Below are 22925 nucleotides of genomic sequence, written 5' to 3' on the forward strand. Positions count from 1 at the left end.
AGGTTAATTGGCGACTCTAAATTGTCCATAGGTATGAATGTGAGAATGAATGGTTGTTTGTCTATATGTGCCCTGCGATTGGCTGCAACCAGTCCAGGGTGTACTGTACCCGGCCTCTCGCCTTAAGTTTGCTGGGGTAGGCTCCAGTGAGGATAAGCGGCATAGAAGATGGATGGATCTGTATAGACTCTCACAGAAATGGCTTCTGCGACATCCATAAAAATGTCTATCATCCCCCCCCCTCCAAACCCTCATGCTAGCGTGACGTTTACGTTCTCCAGCTCCAGGACCTTCCCCGTCTCTCTTTAGTTGCCATTGTGACAAAGCAAGCTAACAAGCTAAATTCATACAAGCAAAAGAAAGTTAAGTTCTAGTTAAGTTTCACACACTAAATAAACATATTTTGTTATTTTTATATGTAATCACAACTCCAAACCCAATGACTGATAATGTAAGATGATCGATGAACAGATGGAATCAGATGGAATTAGAGACACTTTCTAGCCTTTAGCCTGGTGAGCAAGCTAGTGCTACAACCACGCTTCCGTTGTTGTGTGGCTGCTTCCGTCTCCCTTTAAACTGATCCTTCTTTTGGAATAAAAGTTGGAAAAAGGTCACAGGAGGCCATGAAAAAGCAAAACCCACATGCAAAGCTCATCCTTTGGTCCCTTTTAAACTAAGGGCGGCGGAAGACTTCCGGAAATTGCCCTTGTCTTCCAACATCCTTACTGTTTTGATGTTTGTCAATCATATTATGAAAAGAAGAACTAAATATTGTGTGAAAGTGTTATGTTAAGATCGCGATCGAAGCGGCATTGAAGACAACCAAACCTAAAAATCTGCATGTAGCAAGTATACAGCATCAATCATTCGATAGCTTAGCACCATCAACAGGTGTGTGTGCCAACATCAGGCTGAGCAATTACACATGATCACAGGGAAATGGCTTCCAGGAAGAAATATTACCAAAAGTACAAGTACAGTCTACTGGATTGCAAACACCAAATGTTGGCAGCCCTGTGCTAGTACGGTTTGTTTGGACCGGACCAAACATGTGGACCGAGGATGTCTGAGAGATGGGTCCCCAGGCCAAAATTGGAGGAAAATGTCCTCCACTTCGCTCACAGATCATTTCACAGAAGAACCAAGGAAAACTAAGCAACCGTGGATCACAATTCAGATTCTCAAGCCATGTGATGAATGAATAGATCTAAATGCACATAAACAAGTAGCGAAGGGGCAGAGAAGTACAGAAGAGCCAATAATCAAGTCAGAAAAGAAATCTACAAAGCAAAAGATGCCTGGATAGAAAAACAGTGCTGTACTATAGATGAAAGCATTGCAACCAATAACAGCAGGAAAGTCAAAGTCATCAAGAACCAGACTAAAACACAGCAATCAAGACCTGCCACAGCAGTTGAGGACAAAGTGGGGCACCTGCTTACAGAATCAAAAGTCTGCAGGAGTAGACAACATAAACAATAGACAACTGGAGATGAATCTGTGGTTGATGTTCTCCAAAAAATCTGCAACCTCATATGGGGGCAGGGTGACTGGCCAACACAGTGGGCTGAATCCATAGCAATATCTCTCTTGAAAAAAAGGAAATCTCCGCCATTGTAATAACTCCCGCACTATTAGCCTCATCAGCCATCCAAGCAAGGTACTTATTCACATCTTGTTGAATCAGACCTCAAGTTGAAACTATTCCCTCAAAAGAACAAAACGAATAGATCTATTTTGTGTCCGCCAGCGTCACGCTCATTAATTAGTGTGGGGAGCGACTTGAACACCCTGTGTTTAGCTACTAACATACAACTGCAGAACAAGAAGCTAGGCTATAGTCATGGGGCCAAATTACACCACGTGAATAAACCGTTATTAAGCTAATTATGTGTTATATACATATCTAAAATATATCTAAAAATCATGTGGTGGTCAAATAATCTTGTTTGTTATCACTGATATATATTTCGGTAAGTCCAAGGGCTAAATTGCCACTATTTTTCATAAATTTAACATTACAGTACACTTATCTTTTTACGTGTTTTTTATAATGTGCCAGTGATTGGAAAAAAATGTCAAAAATAAGCAAGTTTTGAGTGCACCTCAACTTTAAATTTCGACTCCTTTGGCAGGTTTTTAAGTCATCAGTTTCATATGCTTACCTGCATTATCTGGTCCGCTGACAAAAATACAAGGGCGTGTGAACACACTCTAAGTGAGCGCTAGTGAGCTACCCAGAAGTATTGCAAGATATTCAAACAACTATCAAAGGTGTGGACTTAAAAAAAAGTTGGTTATTTAACTAATTTAAGAGTGTTCATATTTATTTGTGTTTCTCGTGTCCCCCCCCCCCTCTCATTCTCTCTTTCTGCCCCTCCCTTTCATGCTCTCTTGATGACCTACTATCTCCTGTTTATTGTCGTCCTGACTTTCTCACAAATGCAAATATTTCTCAGGGCATGACGAGGCGGAATGACAAAGGCAGTCAAATAAAGGCCACACTTCTACAAGCCCTCTGTTGTCTCCTCCCCCTCTCCTGAGCACATGTGCTTCTTCTCCTCCCCCTCTTGCTTGCCTTCCTCTTGCTTGACTCGAACAGGTGCCTCTCCCTCCACTACTGGCTGAGGTGGGGCCTTTTTTCCAGCATGTGTGTGAATGTGTGTTTATATTATATGGCACACGCTACCCCCATGTACCCTCACACCGTCCACCCCCACCCCGCTCTGCTCCCCCACCCCAGCCCTGCTGCTGCAGATGGCCATTGTTATTATGTGCAGCAAATGTCACAATTGATAGAGAAGTCACTCTCTCGTGGGATTCATTTCCCGCTCACGTCTACAGCTGCTGCTCGGGGATGAGGGTTATCTCTGCGTTATCCCGCCGTTTGAGCCTACGGAGCTAACCAATCCTCCCTCCCCCATCTGATCTCTCCCTACCTCCCTCCCTGTGCTTGACTCTCTTGCTCTCATTCTCTCTCTTTCTCTGTCAGTCCTTTCGACTTCAAGTCCTCCTTCTGAGTGGTAGCGTCCCTGTGGTTTGGCAGTGGCTGCTGCCTTCCTCTGTCACACTCTAGCTGCTACCTCTGCCCCCCTCCATCCTCTTTCTCTCTCTCTCTCTCTCTCTCTCTCTCTCTTTCTCCCCCTCTCTCTCTCTCTTTCTTTCTTTATCCATCCCTCTCCCATAGTCACTGTTTTTCACTCCATTGCCGATCTCGGGCAAATGATTGCTGGAGCCAATTTTTTTCTATTTTCCGTGCGCACAAAGAAAGGGATTACATCTTGATTTGCATCCTCTGTGTACGCAGGCAAGTGGCAGCTCCTTGTTTTCTCCTTCTCTACTCTCACCATCCATATACTAAAGATTGTGATGTATGCATGGCAGTGTGTGTGTGTGTGTGTGTGTTTGTGGTGGCTGCTGTGTATATAGGCTAAGGGAATCAGAGAAGGTGGGGGTGGGGGTGGGAATCATGTGAGGGAAAAAAGGGGGGCAGGCACACTCGGAGCAGGCACGTCCAACCCAAGGGGACAGATGGCCACTAGCCCTGGTGATTTTTTTCTCTTTGGTTTTCAAATTCACCCTGCAGGCTTTGAGAGAGGCCCACAAGTATACAGAGCTTCCTTTTAGGAATCAAGATATGGCTGCGCTCCTCAGCTCAAAGAGGAGGGGTTATCTGTGTGTGAAGAACGGACATGGTATAGGATAGGGGAGGCAGGAGAAGATGGGAGGCTTGCTGTCAAGCATCTTTTTGAGAGGATGTTAGTGATTGGATAGCAGCCAGAAGAGGATAGCATCTAGCAGAGGGAATAAAGTGTAAGGGGGTCGTCAGATTCAAATGCATGGAGGTCAGGTCCAGATGCTGCCCAAACAAAAGGGGCTTCTCTGGGGGAACGGCAGGGGGAAGCATGGCACTCGCCATTGTGCGTGTGTGTGTGTGTCGCTGCATTGCAGGGTGCTGCCGGGGAGCCTCATGCTAATGATGGCCATTCATTCTTGTAACGGATGAGTGGGCCCCAGCTTCTTTTGCCTGCTTTTCACATTCGTACACTTCATAGTTCGTCATCTCGCCAAAAATACATGATACAAAAATATGGGTGTAAGACAGTGGTTTCAGAGTTCCTTGAGGAAGCTGAGAAAAAAATATTTTGCACAGCGATGACGTGTAGGGACAGGTGCTGACTGTGTGTTTACATGGACCGTGTGAGAGTAGAGTGTATTCATTCCCAAATTTACCACATTTTACGCACGCAATACTAAACAAACATCATTTAGTACCATGCACATAGATTACATGCCAAGTATGAGCGAAGAAGAACTGCATTAATACAATATATTCTGTTTGTAGTGTGGTAATGGTATATAGGTTGAAGGTGGCACTGGAAGATATAATCCCTGAGGCTGGTACCTCCCCCAGGACCGTGTGTAAGGGTGCAATAAATGACAAACTTTCCAACAGTGTGTTCTCTGACCTGGGATTTCCATTCATCACACACTTTGTTAGGTACACCTTTTTAATGAGCTTCGTTGAGTTAGACACATGAGTTAGAACCACAAAGAAAATCGACATAGATAATAATGCTCATTTTTAGTTGAAACATTGGCATTGTTGTAATGATTGGAACTAAATCGAGGAAAAGGCTTCTTGAGACGTCATCTGTACTTCTGTGTAGAAGGTGTCGGACGTTTCGCTCCTCATCCGAAGAGCTTCGTCAGCAAACTAATAAGTGCTGGTAGCTTAGGCCTTAAATACAGTAAGAGTGGGCGGAATTGGTGTGCCAACACCCTCCTCCTATTGGTTCGTTACACTAAGCCTGGGCGGAGCAGTGGTATAATCCTATCCTGTTATTCACACCTACGATAAAAGGGAAGTGTCGCTCCCTGAATTGGGTATGAACGACTCTGATACTGGCTTGTTAGCATCTATTGTTCTGGCTCGGCCCTGCCTTCACCTCATTTGCAAGACTAAGAGCTGTGGGTTTTGGTCTCAGTAACCTGCTGAACACAGGGTCCAAATTAAACCTCAAACCACCATTCCGATTCAATGATGGGTTCTGTTGTTTGACAAAAATAGCTTCCTTAACTCCTCTTTCAAACCATCTGTTTTCTTTGGCCAAAATCTTAACCTCGCTGTCCTGAAAAGAGTGATTGGTAGCTTTCAGGTGTAGATGTACTGCTGATTGAGGACCACTAGCATTGTCCCTGCGATGTTGATAAAGCCTTTTTTGGAGCATTTGCTTAGTTTCCCCAATGTAGTGCTCTTTGCATTCCTCATCTTTACAGTGGATGGAATAGACCACATTGCTCTGTTTCTGGTTTGGAGCCTTGTCTTTAGGATGCACTAATTTTTGTCTCAGGGTATTTACTGGTTTGAAATAGGTAGGAATTTTGTGTTGCCATAAGATCCTCTGGAGTTTTTCGGAGACCCCCGCTACATAAGGGACTACCACTCCTCTCCTTTTTGCTTCTGTGGGCTTTTGGGTTTCTTTCCCTACTCTCTTCTTTTGACATTTGTTAAAAGCCCACCGTGGGTACCCACAGGTTGAGAGCGCTCTCTGGACATGTTGTGTCTCCTTTTTCTTTCCCTCAGCACAGAAACGTCCGACACCTTCTACACAGAAGTACAGATGACGTCTCAAGAAGCCTTTTCCTCGATGGACAACTCCTGTACGACTGAGAGCCTACACAGACGATTGGAACTAAAGTACATCATGTGAATGTACTTAATATACCGGCCGCACAGTAGCCTAATAGTTAGCATGCTGACCACACAGTCGGGAGGTCTGGAAGACCTGGGTTCAAATCTCTGTTGGGCATCTCTGTGTGGAGTTTGCATGTTTTTCCCGTGTGTGCGTGGGTTTTGTCCGGGTACTCCGGTTTCCTCCCACATTCCAAAAACATGCGTTAGGTTAATTGGAGACTCTAAATTGTCTATAGGTATGAATGTGAGTGTGAATGGTTGTTTGTCTATATGTGCCCTGCGATGGACTGCCGACCGGTTCAGGGTGTACTCCGCCTCTCGCCTGAAGTCAGCTGGGATAGGCTCCAGCACACCCCTGCAACCCTAGTGAGTATAAGCGGCATAGAAGATGGATAGGTATATATATATTTTTTGTTTATTGTCTTGATAAGGGTGTACTTTAAAGCTATCATATTGGATTGATTGCAGTTGTACCTGATGAAGTGGCTGGAATGGCTTGACTAAAATAGGTGTCTTATCCGCAACAAGGAAAGAAAAGTAACATATTTGGGCAGTTGTGAACAGTGGAACCTTGGTTAGCGTATGCCCCAGTTAGTGTGTTAATCGGTTAACGTCAAAACATTTACGGCAAAATTTTGCCTCGGTTTGTGTTCATTTTCCTGTTAGCGTGCCATATGGTGCACATCTTGTTGTGTTATTAACACTGCGTGAATCCAACTGTGTTCTTAATATATTTTTATCACAAAACGTCCTTGTGAGCAACCTTTAACCCACAATAAAGCCAAAGAAAGATGGTGTCTGTGTGGATCTCACTGCCACCATCTTCCTCAACAATTATAGCTTCTATGAAGGTAAATATTGTGATGCTAAGTGACGCTAATATGTATTTATCCCATTCATTCATCATTTACTGTTTATGTATTTATATGCATTTGGAAGTTTTTTGTGCATGCACAAATGCAATTGTAGAAATATAAAAACGTGTTTTGTGTTCTAATTTTTGTCTTTCATAAATGGATAATTTGGATTTACATTATTTGTTATTGGAAAAATGTATTTGGTTAGAGTATTTTTGGGTTAGAGTTGCACCTTTGAAACGGATTAATGACGCTAACCAAGGTTCTGCTGTATACTGTAATGCGGTTTTAGAATTACTTTTTAGATGGACGGAGACATCCATCCACCCAATGTTGTACACCCATTACAACAAATGATTGCGGCACTGATTTGTATCTGATACTGGGAATTTCCCTTACAATGGTATTTATATGGCCTGTGTAGTCATAACATCAGTTTGTGTTGTGACAGTGTGATGAAGCTAACACTGTTTTCTGTGTCAAGGAATGACATGGTGAACAGTGATTCTCTTTTATGACCTTTTTGCCTCGTGTGTGTGGGAGTCATGTGATTATTTGCATCAAATGTGACCCCAGTTGACCTTCATACTGTAACTCAAGTGCGTTTCTGTGTCTGTGTGTGTGTGTGTGTGTGGGGCTGTGTGTGTGTGTGTGTGTGTGTGTGCGTGCACGTGTGCTTGTTTGGAGTTTAGGGCTAAGTATGCATTTCCTGTGCCCTCGAGCACCTGAGGGATCATGAAAAAAATGAGCCAGATCCAATACAAGAGCTGTATAACAAATGTTAGCTTCTTAGATGATAATGCTCAGTAAGTTGTGTGATCCTCATGGGCATGCTGGTGGTGTGGTAAAAAGACTTTGCTGGAGAAGCCCAAATGCTACACCAGCGTTGTGTTCCGCCAATTATTGTTTTGACTGTCAAATACGTTGTCATGCCCACCATTTTAATAAAAGTGCATTTTCAGCTTTTCCATTTTCATGCTGAAAGGTACCTTCGGTTGTATCAGGCATTATGAACAAGAAACTGAAGAAACAAGGGTGGTCTAATCATTTTTTCCAAGACTGTACTTCATCAGGTGGCACCAGGAAGATATAAAGCTTGCAACGGGAGGAAATCCCATTATTGTAATTCATCATGAAATATATCAGAAAATCCAATGTTTTTCATGTTTAGTGGCTCTTATCTCTAGTAGATTGTGGCTGAGGTTGAACCATGCAAATCAGAAAGCTGCAGTCCTCTTCCCTCAGGGCACCTCTCTTGGCTTTTGTGGTCATGTTGCCGGGGCAGCAGCCCACCTCCATGCATGTGCACAAATGCATTGGTACAAGATTTATTTTGGTCTACCACACAGTCCTTAATCTGCATTGGTTCTCATCAAGCCCAAAGTAGATGCTGCGGTAGAGACTGGTCAATGGAGTTTGTAAATTCAGCATGAAACTGATTAAAGAGTGGCCTTTATGTCTTCTTGATAATTTCTAAATTTCGTTCTGCAATAGCCCCCCATGCTGAATGAAGAATCCTTAACTTAGTCCTTGTGCCGCTGCCCTTTACGCTCTTCTTTAACATAGTTTTTGTACCGTATAGGTTTTGTCACTCATAAAAGCCGAACGAAGAAGGCAGTTTATCAGGACAGCCCATGCATTAGGTAATGTCGAGTCTATATTTATGACCAAGATAGCAGGAGAAGGAGCACGGAAGAAGAGTGAGACAGAGGACAGGAGCAGCGAGATAGGGGAGAGGGAGGCTATGGGGCGGGCGTATGCAGAAGAGGGGCTATGGAGCTTCAGCCATTGGCTACAGACAGGAACTGGCGTGTGAATAGCTCACATTGGCTTAGCCTTTAAGCTGGGCTGGACCTCTAATTTGCTCTGCTTGTGGAGCTTTGAAGAAAAACGGCAGCTGCCTACTAGCTGCCTGCCTGAATGAGCTGGGAGCCATAGCACTTGCTCACAGTCAACTGCATGATCCATGGATGGTTTGGATAGAGCACAGCAAGCACAATTCAACTTGGATTTATCCACCTGATTATTTCAGTGGAATATCGTGCAGAGAGGAAGTCAGCAGAAGCGGCAGCATTGAGGTAATTCTGTGACATTTACTTTCTGCTTCTGGGAGTGATGGCCTGGCTTCCTGGATTACATTGGAAAGGGTGTGGGTGCAGGGAATATGCTCACAGAAAGAGTCAGGTGGATTTCTTTTCTTGGCTGGTGCCGCATGTGGTATGATGTATTGCTGTGCTGAGCCATGTGTATGTGATGATGACAGATCTGTGAGCCCACATATGTACTGCATATCTGCCTAAGCTAGTGTTTGTTTAGGGTCTCAATTTAAACAGAGGTATGTTGACACACTCAGCTGCAGTTGGAGGAAATGGTTGCTTGCTCCTGCAACATCCCTTCCTTTTCCTTCCTTTATCATCTCTTCAATTTAGCTTCTTTCTTCAAACCTCCCTGTGCACTCAGCTTTACTCTTCCTTAAATCTGCTTCTCATTTTGTCTTTTTCCCCCAATATAACCAGGGTGCCATTTAGGTGAAAGGAAACAAACCTCCACCATCTTTTGTACAATTTCATGAGATTTCCAGTCAATGACGCTTCAGATTGTTCGGGCTTGCCCACTATTCAATTTCAGCATCCCCCTCCCATTCCTCTCTCCCATGCCAAAAGTGGAGAGAGCTGGGGAGGGTTTGGGGGAACAGCAGGAGAATAGCACCCGGGACTCAGCTGTGAGGAGTGTTGTGGTGCGGAGTAAAGAATGGCCTGTTGTGTTGGGCAGCAGCAGTATTGTATGTCTGGTCTTTGTCGCTCCCCGTCCTCCTTTTCTACTACAATGGCGAAGTCTATCATCCCTTTATTTAAATAATCCAAGCTAGGAATCTACTATTCATTTAGCGTTTCATTTTGAGTTGCATTTTTTCCCATCGGTGATTGAACACTTTTTCACCCAATAAGAATGTCAGAATTTTTAAGTGCAGATACGACCACAGCACCTGTAAATCTCGATTTTTGTACAGCAATAAAAATAAAAATTAATAAAAATGTAACAAACATCCTCTATTCATTTGATTGACATTCCACACTGTCATGTGCATTGCTGGACTTCTGCTCTTACAGGGTAATTCTAATTAACTCCACAAAATGTTTCACATTTGGTGACACATTGCAGTGCCACTACTTACTATAACTACATTACTGATTAGCTTCCTATGGTAAATCAGAAGTTTCTGGAAAACAGAAGACTTATGCCCTGTCCACACAGGAACGTTCCTGAGATTTTTATTATTTTTTTGGCAGGTTGAAAAAAACTCATTTCCATACTTTGCCGGATTATTTAATTGTTGCATCCAGATGGGAACGAATGACTGGGTGAAAACGAGGTAATACACAAGCACACCTATGCTTGGCGCTGTGAACAAACATGTGGGTGGAACTACATGACACACCAAACCATAGAAGAAGAAAGAACGCGTGCGCATAAGTCCGTCGTCTTCTGCTTTTCAAGACTTACGAGAAGTGGAATTACTTTTGTGAGTCATTATGGAGTATAAGGACAACAAAATAGGAGAATGTCGACTGGGCTGAGTCATGTATTCAGATATTATATTGGTTTGTCATCAAAGCTCACTTCTGGTCACGAGGCGGCGGTGAGGCGGTGACATCATCGTTTTCATATTGCCTGTATACATGGCAGCGACAAGCCGGCATTCTCAGATTTTCCCACTGTAGAAGCCGTTTTTAAAACACACCGTTTCAGGTCACCCAGAATGCCATTCCCGTTTGGATGAAAGGCTGAAGCGCTAAAATACTTTGCCGTTTTGACCTGAAAACGTTTCCATGTGGATAGCCCCTTAGTTTTCGTTCACACTGCAGGGTATGATGCCCTTTTTGTTAAAATCCGATCTTTTTACGTAGTCGTTGACATTACCAAAAAATAAGATTTGCGCTTGTGTAAAATGTGAGCGCAATGTGGCCGGGAAGTGATGCACATGCGCACAAAACATCAATGTCGCACGCATGTAAACAAGTAAACAGCAATTTGTGGGCTGTCCTCCCGCTTTTGTTTCAATTTTGAATTTTTTCAAACAACACAAACATTTTCTTAACCAAATGATTTCATTTAGGAAATTAAGAAAGTAGAGCGTAAGACTTTTGGCTGTGGCAGCTTCTTGGGAACTTGATGAGTCTTCTTCTGTTCCGAGGAGCGTGTGGGTGGATGTCAGAGCCATGAGTGGTGGGACATTGACGTGAGCCTCTTCACTGAAACAGATTTTCAAAATCATTTTTGGATGACGAGATGACTTTTGCCTACATTGGGTAGCATTTCCCAACTTTCACACATCAAAACACATCTTTCGATGACGTATCGGTCAGATATACGAGACCCGAACATTCAGACTGCAGTAGCGTTGGATATACATGAAATTTATATCTACATATGAAAGACACCAGGGTCACATTGGAAAAAAGAAGTGTACTGTTCATACTCACATAAAAAAGTCAGACAAAGGTCACATATCGAAAATCGGAACTGACCTGCAGTGTCAACGTAGCCTTGGATGGCATTACTTAGTAAAAGTGTACATAATGAAGTAGTGACAGTTAAGTCAGAACTTTGTAAAAACTACAGTAATCCCTGGTTTATTGTGGTTCCAGACTGGACGGCCATAAGTGAATTTCCACAAAGTAGGATTCCTTCTTTATAAAATGAATATTTTTGTAGTTATGGCATAGAAAACCTCTTTAGGATCTTCTAAATATGTTTTTAACATTATTAGAGCATTCATAGACATGAATGTGAGTGTGAATGGTTGTTTGTCTATATGTGTCCTATGATTGACGGGCGACCAGTCCAGGGTGTACCCCGCCTCCCTCCCAAACTCAGCTGTGATAGGCTCCAGCATACCCCCACGACCCTAATGAGGATTAAGCGGCATATAAAATGGATTGGAGCCATTTAAGAATGAAATAACACGCATATCGTTATTTGTATAACCCAATATAGTAAATATACCGTAATTTCCAGTATATAAAACGCACCGGTGTTTAAGCCGCACCCACTAAATTTAGAGAGAAGAACAGATTTGTACATATATAAACCGCACTGGACTATAAGCCACACATGTCCATGTCATACAATGGAATATTTTGGTGCACACAAGTCCCTGAGGACCAGGTAGCTCTTTATTTGACAGGAGCTATGAGAGCGATGAGAAAACTTATCGGAAATCACAGGAGGTCATGACTCAATATAACAGTCTGACAGAGGGAGGCTCCCTCTGGTGGACAGAGGCAGCTGAATGAATCGTTGCAGCGCTCCGGCAGCCATGCCCAATGAAATGCTGTGGTGGGAAGAAATGGGAAGCTGTTAAAATAGTTTTTTTTTTTTTTTTATTCTAAATTTGTATAGGTACTTGTACAGTATTGTATACCTTTTGAGTGTTAAGTTGCTATGTGATGATTTTAGAATTTTTTTCCAGGATTACACCGTAAGTCAGACTGTTATATTGAGTAAAGACCTGCGATTTCTGATGGGTTGACAAGCTCGTCGTGAGTTCCCCTATAGCTCGTGATTGGCTCCTGCTAAAGAAAGAGCCACCCTTTGTGCCTCGTGAGTGGCACAGTATTAAAATGACTAGTGGTAGTTCTGAAGTAAAGGAGATGCCACGAGATTATAACATGGCCGTAAATTAGCCGCACCGCTGTATAAGCCGCAGTGTTCAAAGATTAAGAAAAAAATTGTGATTTATACACCGGAAATTACGGTAATCAGAGAAAATAAGCCATTCAAGACAGTTTACGTTGTAGGGGAGCAAAATCAATGGCGAGCAAAGTCGTGGGCTATGGCTGCAACAATAAGACTGAATCCCAATTCTACCCCTTAGTCCTTCCCCTCCGTCTAACCCCTTGTCCTACCCTTTAAAACCTCGGGCCAAGGGGAAGAAGCTACTAAGAAATGGGACACCACTTGATTCTTATTACATCATCACCCTTCACAGCTTGCTGGCTGTGACATAGGCAGATGAGATGAATAAATTGTTCATAATAAATGTTTCCTAAGTGGCTTACATTTCTACATTATTTCGATGTTATATAACCTACCTCATAACACCTTTTTTTTTTATCAAGGCACACATTTTTACAAACGCTGACATTTATTTCAAAACAACAAGCAACTCTAATGAATAACAGCTCATAAGCAGCACTGTAACAGCATTTATAAAAAATAGAAAATATATCAAATATACATATGAAATAGAAATAACAATATAACAAACTTTATCAACATCAAGAAATGTATGAACCTTATCAAGCATTATTTCAAGGTTTTCAAGGCTACAACTATTAACTCATTGTAAATACAATAATAATAGTACTATAGTAATAGTGTGCTGAAAACAAATATAGAGTAATGGTGTAAAAAAAAAAAGGACAACGTTCGATTCCAAAAGTTAATCGATAATCTAGTGTGCTGTCCACATACAGCCATGTTGTTTACATGTTTTATTTAGCTCACTTGCTGACTATCCATACTGTATGCTGAGTACAATAAACAGATAGATAGCTACACTTCTGAAACAGTGTAGGCAATAACAAAGTAGCAGTGGTTGTACACAGCAGAAAACCCACATGATACCCACACGATAGAGTGAGGGAGCGATGTTCAAACCGCGATTCAACTTTTAAGAGATGCTACAGTCAAAATTGACACTTTTTAAGTACGGTAGTATTCATTGTCGTAGCGGTTTGTTCACTCAGCTTTCAAGTGAAGGTCCACTGCCCACGTTGAAGTTGATTGAAGTTCCAGATCAACATGCTCACACCAGCCACTGATAGGTTTTATAATTGGACTGATATTTGCTTAATCATCAATCTGAGAGCTTCTGCTATATTGATTCTCGCGCTATTGACCTTTTTAAACTATTGTGCATCGGCAATGCTTTTGATTAGAGGATGGGTTGGACACAGACAGAAAAGGCATGAAGTAATATTCATCTTCAGGTTGTATACCCATCCTGAAGGTACTGGTCCAGTTCCTGTCCATCTTTTTATTCAGAAAATGGAGTGATCCATCTTTTAAAAAGAGCACTCAGTATATGTAGACAACAACTTTTTCCTTTAACTTTGACACAACCCTCCTCAAATATTGTTGGAAATAATTTCAGATGTTTTTGTTGTTTTCTATATTGTTAACAAACATACTGCAGTGTATACAGTAGACAAAATATAATCTCCCCCATTAGCAGAACTTAACCCTCAAATGAAAACAATACTGGACAATAATCTTAATCGGCTTCTTTCAAATGAATTTGCCCCCACAGTTTAATGAACGCAAATGGACATTTATCCCTAGGTTGTGGTTGAGACGCTTCTATCATCTGACCAGTCTGGGCTTGTATGGATGAGGCCTTAAATGCTGCCTCAATCAATGCTGCTCCAGTAATAGCCTTGGAGGCCCAGGGGAGTTGCCTGCAAACTCCCTTTGTGACTGTTTGCAATCTAAGGCCCTCAATTTCTGCGGCCACTCTGAGATGTGTATGTCATCAGTTTTCACGTCACCTCTTAGCCCCTGTTTTCAAAACATACACCTCCCCACTGACACCAAGAGTACAGTATGTTTATCCTGGAAACAGTGATAAACAATGCAACACCTTTTGTGTTACACAGACACAGTGAAATGTTCAGTCAATATATTCATTTTGATGCCTTGGGGGCAGGAAAATATTTTTATAATCCTTCCATGCTTGCTCGTAAAGAGCATTTCTTTTTTGTCTGAAGTAGTTGCAAAACCAAACTCCTTGTCCAGCGATACACTCTCCATAACGCTAATCTCACTCTCAGGTCAGCTGGAGGTTCTTGTACATTGTCCCTCCTGCCACGCTCGCACTCGCAGACAGTAGGGGTGAAAGACAGCAGATGTTTGGCTGCATGGGTGTGTGAGTGTGTATGTCTGTGTTAGACAATGAGTGGAAGCTCCCCAGACCATCAACAGCAGGAAGGCGATTGAAGGTATCAGATGTCAGCAAAGTGCTGTCAGCCCCACTGCCCATTGTTAATACATATGAGGTCATTTTCCACTTGAATTTGTGTAAGTGTAGGCGTGTGTCGGGAGGGTATGTGCTTGTTTGTGCAGTGTTTTTGTAGAAATAGTCATATTAGTCATTCTAGAGGTAAAGGGCCTGTGCAGGATGTCATATGGTTATGGACGTGCCCTGAACACCTCCCCAGGGAGGCGTTCGGGAGGCATCCTGACCAGATGCCCAAGCCACTTCATCGAACTCCTCTGAGTGCGGTGGAGCAGCGATTCTACTCCTGGAGGTTCTCCTGGATGACAGTGCTTCTCACCTTATCTCAGAGAAGTCCAATAACTAAACACCGCTGCGGTTCAGATCAGGGGGGCGCTCCTCCCAGTCACGCCTTTCCAGGTCTATCACTGAAGTCCCGCAACAGAACAAGGGAATCCCCGAGGGAGCACTCTCCAGTACTCCCTTTAGGGACACCAAAAAGGGTGGGTATTCTGAACTGCTGTTTGGCGCATAAGCACAAACAACAGTCAGGACACATACCCCCACCCGAAGGCGGAGGGAAACTACCCTCTCCTTTACATTAGGTACACCCACACAATGTAATACAATCCACTACACAGATAAAAATGGTCCGTTTTTATATGCCGTTAGAATGGTGTTTATTTTAATATATTCGTGGGTGTACAAATGGCAAAAAAGTCTGACTAACTGTGACGGTCATATAAATTAAAAGTGTGTTTATTTTTGACACACTGGTCCCTTCTCCTCCACCAACCCCTCTTACTAGCTTGATTGACATTGACGGTTTCCGTCACGGCTAGCGGAGAAGGCGTTGCTCTAAACTGCGTCTATATAATCCACACTACCTGTAATCCCAGCAACGACGTCTGATCATTCATTAATTTGTGTTCACCTCGTTGCAGTTTTGAGGCCAGATTTTAAAGAAAGTTGACTGTAGAAGTTAATGTGATGAGATATTTTCAGAGAAAAAAAAAAAAAGAATCGTGTATCGGAAATGTGCGGAGATCGACTGTACTGTGGTTGTAGTTTGCGGACATGCTCTGCATCATAGTGATTGTAATATTTTGTTAACTTTGTTTAGCTACCTTCCCAAACTTTTGTGTCCAGTGCATTTTTTATTTCTCCTTGATGTTCGGGATAAGAAGGACCTAATCAGTATCATTAACAAATCTTTGTCTTTGTACAGGAAGTAGTTTTTATTATTTTTTATTTTTTATTATTTATTTATTTATTTATTTATTATTATAAATATTCATTATATTTATTATAAATATTTATTATAAATATTTATTATTATTTATTAAATTCTTTGCTGTTTGGGATCAGAAGGGTCAATTAGTGTTAATACAACATTTTGCCTTTCCACAATTAATACTTCTCTCAAATGTCTTCATATGAGTACCATGAGTCTATTTTACTGTATTACAAAGACCATAAACCAGTTTATTAGATCTATTGCCAGGTGACCTAACATTGTCTTTTCTTTCTTTCTTCTTTGTCTGTCATCCCTTTTAACCATGTTCTGTTTGGTGGTTTTAACAGTAAACTTGTAATGCAACTGGACAGGAGGAGTTTACCAGACTCACCCGTTGTAAAGCAAGGCTGTTCTGGCAAAACAATCATACAGTTCACTCATACTGCATGGCAATGCTGCTGAACAGGACAGGTTCTAAAAAAAGAAAAAAAGAAAAGAAAAGATCTATTGCCAGGTGGTGTAAGATGTCTTCTTGACCGTGTTCCTTGAGGAATCCTGTGGGGAGTACTCTGGGAGTATAGGTACCAGACCACCTAATTCGGGCGGTTTGCTCCCTGTATGACTGGTGTCAGAGCTTAGTCCGCCTTACCGGCAATAAATCAGACTTGTTTCCAGTGAAGGTCCGCCAGGGCTGCCCCTTGTCACTGATTCTGTTCATAACAGTTATCGACAGAATTTCTAGGTGCAACCAGGGATTTAAGAGGATCAGGTGTGGTGGCTGCAGGATTGGGTCTCTGATTTTTGCAGATGATCTGATCCTGCTGTCTTCATCGGGCCTCACTGAGTCAGTTTGCAGCTTAGTGTGAAGAGGCTGGGAAGAGAACCAGCGCCTCCAAATCTGAGTCCATGGTTCTCGGAAAAGAGTAGAGTGTCATCTCTGGGTCAGCGATGAGATCCTGCCTCAAGTGGAGGAGTTGATGTACCTCGGGTTCTTGTTCACGAGTGAGGGAAGGATGGAACGCAAGATTGACAGGCGGATTGCTACGCGTTGCGAACTCTGCATCGATCCGTTGTGGTAAATATGGAGCTGAGCTGAGCTACCATCCTACCCTCACCTGTGGTTATGAGCTTTGCCAGTGACCGAAAGGACAAGCTCTCGAGTACAAGCGACCAAAATGAGTTTCCTCCGTAGGGTGGCTGGGTTCTCCCTTAAAGATAGGGTGAGAAGCACAGTCATCCGGGAGGAAATCTGAATAAAACCACTGCTCCTCCACATTGAGAGGAGCCAGATGAGGTGACTTGGGCATCTAGTCAGGATGCCTTCCGGACGTCTCCCTAGGGAGGTGTTCAGGGCAGGAAACCTCGAGGAAGACCCAGGACATGCTGAAGAGACTATGTCTTTCACCTGACCTGGGAAAGTATCACGATCCCTTTGAAAGAGCTAGACAAAGAGGGAAGTCTTCTCTGGTTAGGCTGCTACCCCCGCGACCCGACTCCAAATAAGCGGAAGAAGATGGATGGATGGAATTTAAAACCAATATACAGGCTACAGAATAAAAACATGAGTCATGGGTTGTGGTTCACCATCATTGTCAACACGCTGTTGTTTACGCCAATGTTGGTGCACTTGTAGATGTTGTGGCTGACTCTCATTCTCCACTTGCCAGAAATATTTACAGTTTTGTAAATATTCCCAAATTTATTCAACCACATGAATAAACAAATGCACTGCTTGAAACTACTATAACAATTACTTAATAAGTATTACTTAATAACTACAATAAAACCAATGAAAAATTCACAAGCTTAGTAAACTACTTGGCACAATCAATCACATTACATAACCCCGATGTCCTCAAACAAGTACTTAACATTTGCTCTTGTAGTTTGACACTATTACTAGAATGTGTCAAATTTTTAAATGCGGTATGAAGCTTGAGACGTTATTGTACATAAATACACTAGTTTCAATCTGAAAATTTGAAAATAATTTGTTTCTTTCAGGAACTGCTGCAAAAGTCTTTTGCTAACTTCGCCAGCATCTTGTTTTCACTGAAATGGGTGTATTCATTTCTTGAAGGTACAAATTATTAGAAACCTTGATCATGACAGTAGGATTATGACATATAATGAATCAAAACAAAATGTCCTATTGTATGAAAATATTTCCAGAATACAGTCGTCCCTTGTTTACCACAGTTAGTGGGTTTGAAACCGCGACCTCAATAAATGAATGTTAAATGACGTAGGATTCAATATTAATAAATTGAATATTTTTGTAGTCAGAGCATATAAATTTTGTTTAGGACTTTCTAAATATGATTTTTACTATTAGAGCCCTGTAGACATGAAAGAACACCTCTATAGTCACCTTTACAAGCCTATTATTCTTTGTTTACACCATACTGCGCAGGCTACCGGATCACTGCATGGACACACAAGACAGCTGCCGCTAGCATAGCAAGTTACCGAGCTAACTAGTTTACTTATTCTAAATTTGAGAAAGTGTTTCAAACGACGTGGGGAAGAAGGACAAAGAAAGAAGCCAAAACATAGCACTTGCACACGGAATGGGAGAATTTCCTTTCACTATGTCATGTTGGACAAGTGTCTTGTCCCATCAGTGTGATGGCCAAGTGGCCCGAATACTACATATAATCTGTCTTTCAATAATTTTCGACTAATAGTAGTCCATAGTAAACCACAAAACAGTGGTCATTTATTAATTAATTAATTTATTGAAAAAACGTGATAGAGTGAGGGAGCAATGTCGAACCGCAATGTAGCGACTGACAACTGTAATAGTCACCAGCAATAGTGAGAAGCATTATATTTCATTTACTTTTGAGGTTTTGAACAAACCTGTGCCATAGTCTTCAATCTTCAGGACAGTTAGTCCTTCACTGGTCTTTAAATAGTGAAATGAGGACTCAATAATTATATTTTAATTTACACAATCATTTTTACCAAGTATAGGTACGTGTTCTTCAAATCAAACGTTTCTTTTCAATCCTTGTATGCCAACTATAACAATTTAGGCCTGCCTGCTTTTTCATTCTAATGTTAACTGCAAAAAATATGCTGGCTACACTGCTGTTTTTCCTTCCTCGGCGAATGACAAATATCTTGAAATCATTCCATGCATGTATAGCTAACACCTAAAAATGCATTTTGGCACTAACTGAGAACATAAGGATTGAATGATTTCAGTGTATAAGCAAGTGACATCCATAGGGCACCACTATAGTGTGGACATTAAAAACACTATAAATATGAAGTACAATTTAACTGGTGACTCATAAAATCATAATGCACTTACATGCCTTAACATCTGCCTATTTGCAGTTAAAATATATAATATTACTATGCTACATTTTAACCCTTTAGCCTTGCACTCTCGTAGGCACATGTGGATGTCAGTGGTGGGCCAATAAAATCTGTCTAGTTTTGTGAATGAATAGAATATTTATAGCCCCCACAGCATGGCAATCATATTTATTTTGTTCAGTATATGTTGCCATAATATTAAAGTGAGTGAAATGTTTGTTGATGGAGAGTCAGGAAGAAAATGTATAGCTGCCAAAACAGTGACGTTTGAGCCCTGTATTGTAAAAAATTAAGTAGCCAGATGGTCTTTTCTCTGAAGCTACATAAACTGGCCTCTGAATGTCTTGTCACTTGCACCATTTAGAGACGAAATGAAAAAGGAAAAAAAACCTTCTCTTTCCCCATTGTCCTTAAAGAGATAGTTTGGATTTTTTGACATGAAGTTGTATGACATCCTCATTGTTGTTTATTTCTTCCACAGCGGCTGAAGACCACTGTGTGCATGCAAACACTGTCAAACACATACACAACAATGGACATGTGTTTTTACTTTAATACACGTATTTATAAAAGGCCTATGCACAAAAACAACTTACCAATATCATATTACCAATATACCATATTTACTAGCTATTGAAAAGTCCTGTCTGTCAGCCACTGAGTATTTGCAAGCAGGTCAAAAACAAATGCAGAAGCAAACATTAAAAAGTGTGAAAAAAGATGACTACACACAAAATAGGAAATAATTAAAACAGGGGTCACCAACATTTTCCTTGTGAGAGCTACTTTTACAAAATGAAAATGGCCAAGAGCTACTCATTTTTGTAACATTTCTTTTCAGAGCTTATTTTAAACCCAAACAAAGCGAATATGCTTGTTTTACCAGAACATGAACAAAATGCTGGTGTCCACAACTCACATGTTGTATTTCAGAATGCATTTCTTTCTACTGTTCTTTCATTATTAACTGAAAACCTGAATGAAAAGCAGGCTTGCGGGCACCTCATGTGGTCGTGGGGGGCTACCTGGTGCCCGCGGGCACCACGTTGGTGACCCCTGAATTAAAACATAAATCCCATTACTAGACTTAACAAAAGGGACTAAACCACATTTTATGTAACAATGTAGCTGCTTTCAAATCATGCAATATATATAATTATAAGAAAATCAATTACTTAAAATTGTTTTGATGAAGACATTAACTTGTGAATGTATGAGCCCCTGTGAATCCTGCATGGAAGCATGAATTGAAGTGGGACGCTGTGTATATATGCATATATGTTTACTTCACTTTAAAAAGCTGTATAATAGTTTTAGATAATGGTGGACATGTGGATTAACAGTTGCGTTTATCTTTGTTTAACTCACAGAGATACAACTTTACAACGTTAAAGCACTGTAATACACTCTCACAGAGAGACTCACAGGAAGGGTGCGACAGAGTTTTCATTAAAAAGTTAACATTGGTCTGTAAACACGGGACTTGCTCAAACTCTATCTAGTGATAGCACGTGCCAGCGGAAGAATACACGCCGCGCAAAACAACTGCTGTTGAGCCAGGCGCTTGAATGGTTGGAAAAATGTAAGAACTTGGACGATGACTATCAAAACTTAGTTAGAAGATGAAACTACTTTAGTTCTGTGTGGAAATGTTGCCAGTGTCTCTTCAGTCAGGCAGGATAAGAGTAATAAAAAAAAAAACCTCCCTTCAATCAAGAGAAGCTTTCAATACTGCTCTTTCTTCTTCATGTTTGGTTCTGATATAACTGCTGCAACAGCCACACTAATCACTTCAGTGTCCATCATTGTTTACCATTTTTTGGTCACCTCTCATTTTGAGCAGCTGTCAAACCACACTGGCCACCTGAATTTCCTTTCACCTGAATTGCGTTTGTCAACTGACCAAAACCATTAGGATAATTTTGAACCTTGGCCGTTGGATTACAGTGCGACTACATACTTTCGGAATTCACTGGTGTTTTACAAACTGATTTGTCGAGGGTAAGCAAAGTGTTTCTATATTGCACATACAGCTCAGTGCCATCCACGTAGAGACGTTGATGACGTGACCGAAGTGAGGATAGGCTTGCCCGGGCTCCCTGATCCTTTTAGCAGCTTTCAGATCAATACCTGTCTCCCTCTCTTGTACACGCAGACAAGCATGCCTGCATCCAGCACATGCCACTCACTCAATAACACGATGTGCAGATGAGATAAGAGAGAAGATTGTGAAGGGAGCATGTGTGCCGCACAACAGGCACGAGGTGCTGTGTTTGTGTTTGCTTTGTTGGCAGTTGTTTGCCAGACAGCGAGAGGTGAGAATGTGGGAGAGTGTGGTGGCTGTTTGTTTAGACAGGGATTTCACATAGCCGTTAGGTGATTGTACTTTGGTTGTTGTGTGCCATGTGTCTCCACTGTTGTGTTCCATCTTTTAGCTGAAGCCCACTTTTCACAGCACGTTTTCTCAAACCCCTTATCCCTAACCCTACAGAGAAACTGCATAACAGCCACAATAGTCACAGCATTTATTAGGCAAGTGCCTTTTATGCAGAACCCAGTAAAGTCAGATATAATTGTGTGTGCTTTCATACACTAACCAACAATGCATCTTGCAATGATATAATTGGATGCAAAGCAATATCTGGTGTAACATATAAAATAGTTGTTGTACATCAGCAATTATACATTAACATTAGAAATAGCCAGGAAAACGCAAGCTTATACAGGTAGTGTCAACAGTGTGGCAACAGACTGGAGTGGCAAATTGATGTGGATGTTCAAGGACAGAATTATGGTCTTAGCTGTTGGGTTTGAACACTCAAAACATAAAAGTAACTACCGGTCTGTCTACATAGGTCCTATCTGTAGGTCGTATTTAAAAGCACAACAAAGCAACAGGTGATGTCAGGGTTTCACCACAAGACGTGGGATGGAACCAAACTGCATGATGGGATAAATTATAATTCACACCAGATGATCATAAATTATCCTGAATGGATGAAGAGAAACATATTTACAAAGTGGCAGAAGAGCAGCTAAAACCACAGTTTGCTTTGGTCACACTAACAATGGTTCTTTTCTGTTGAAAAAAGACTATATTGTACCGTAATTTCCAATGTATAAGACGCACCGGACTATAAACCGCACATGTCCACGCCATAAAATGGCATATTGTGGCACGAGCTAGCTCTTTATTTCACAGGAGCCAATCATGAGCTATGAGAAAACTCACGACGAGCTTGTCAACCCATCGGAAAGCCCAGGAGGTAATGACCTCCTGTTCCCTTATAGCTCGTGATTGACATGTTCCAGGGAAGAGGTGGAGGATAGCGTAGACACCACATAGCAACTCCAACAGAGATTTTCCATTTGGAAAATGTCCTTTCCCGCATTCAGTGCTCAATCCAGGCATCCCTTTTAACGTGGCAGACTTCACATTTGAGTAAATCAGCTCAGTGATGAGACTGGCTTGTGCAGGTTCAGCGCTCGGTTTATCAGGCCCTTCATACAAGGTCTACAAAAAATCTGAAAGAAGAAGCAGTAACCCTGGCTTTGGACGCCGGGGACTGCTTCATCCCCAAAGAGCCGAACTCCTCAGGCCTTGACCTGTTCAGAGAGATCTCTAGACATTGAGGAGAAAATTATCTGGTCGTCCAGAAATGAGTCCCAGGTTACTTGGGATGCCTGGAACATATAGATTAGCCAGATCATCAAAGAAGCCAAGAGGAGCAACAATACGCTGTTGGTGCTCCGGCTAGATCTCACCAAAGCCTACCCACATATACCGCATCAGCTAATCTGCAA

At 41.7% G+C, this 22925-nt stretch overlaps 1 protein-coding gene across 9 annotated transcripts in view; it reads left to right on the plus strand.

Annotated features, from left to right (window-relative positions):
- LOC129180342 (membrane-associated guanylate kinase, WW and PDZ domain-containing protein 1-like) overlaps positions 1-22925 on the plus strand; it is a 99227-nt gene that overhangs the window by 28580 nt on the left and 47722 nt on the right. The window contains exon 1 of one of the 9 annotated variants that reach the window (XM_054774786.1): positions 8365-8636. The exons of the other annotated variants lie outside the window; for them this stretch is intronic. The gene's annotated coding sequence lies outside the window, so the exon portion shown is untranslated. Of the gene's footprint in view, positions 1-8364; positions 8637-22925 lie in introns of those variants that run through there. 9 annotated transcript variants of the gene reach the window in all.

Source organism: Dunckerocampus dactyliophorus, chromosome 1, assembly GCF_027744805.1.
Source record: "Dunckerocampus dactyliophorus isolate RoL2022-P2 chromosome 1, RoL_Ddac_1.1, whole genome shotgun sequence".
NCBI classification, from domain to species: Eukaryota; Metazoa; Chordata; class Actinopteri; order Syngnathiformes; family Syngnathidae; genus Dunckerocampus; species Dunckerocampus dactyliophorus.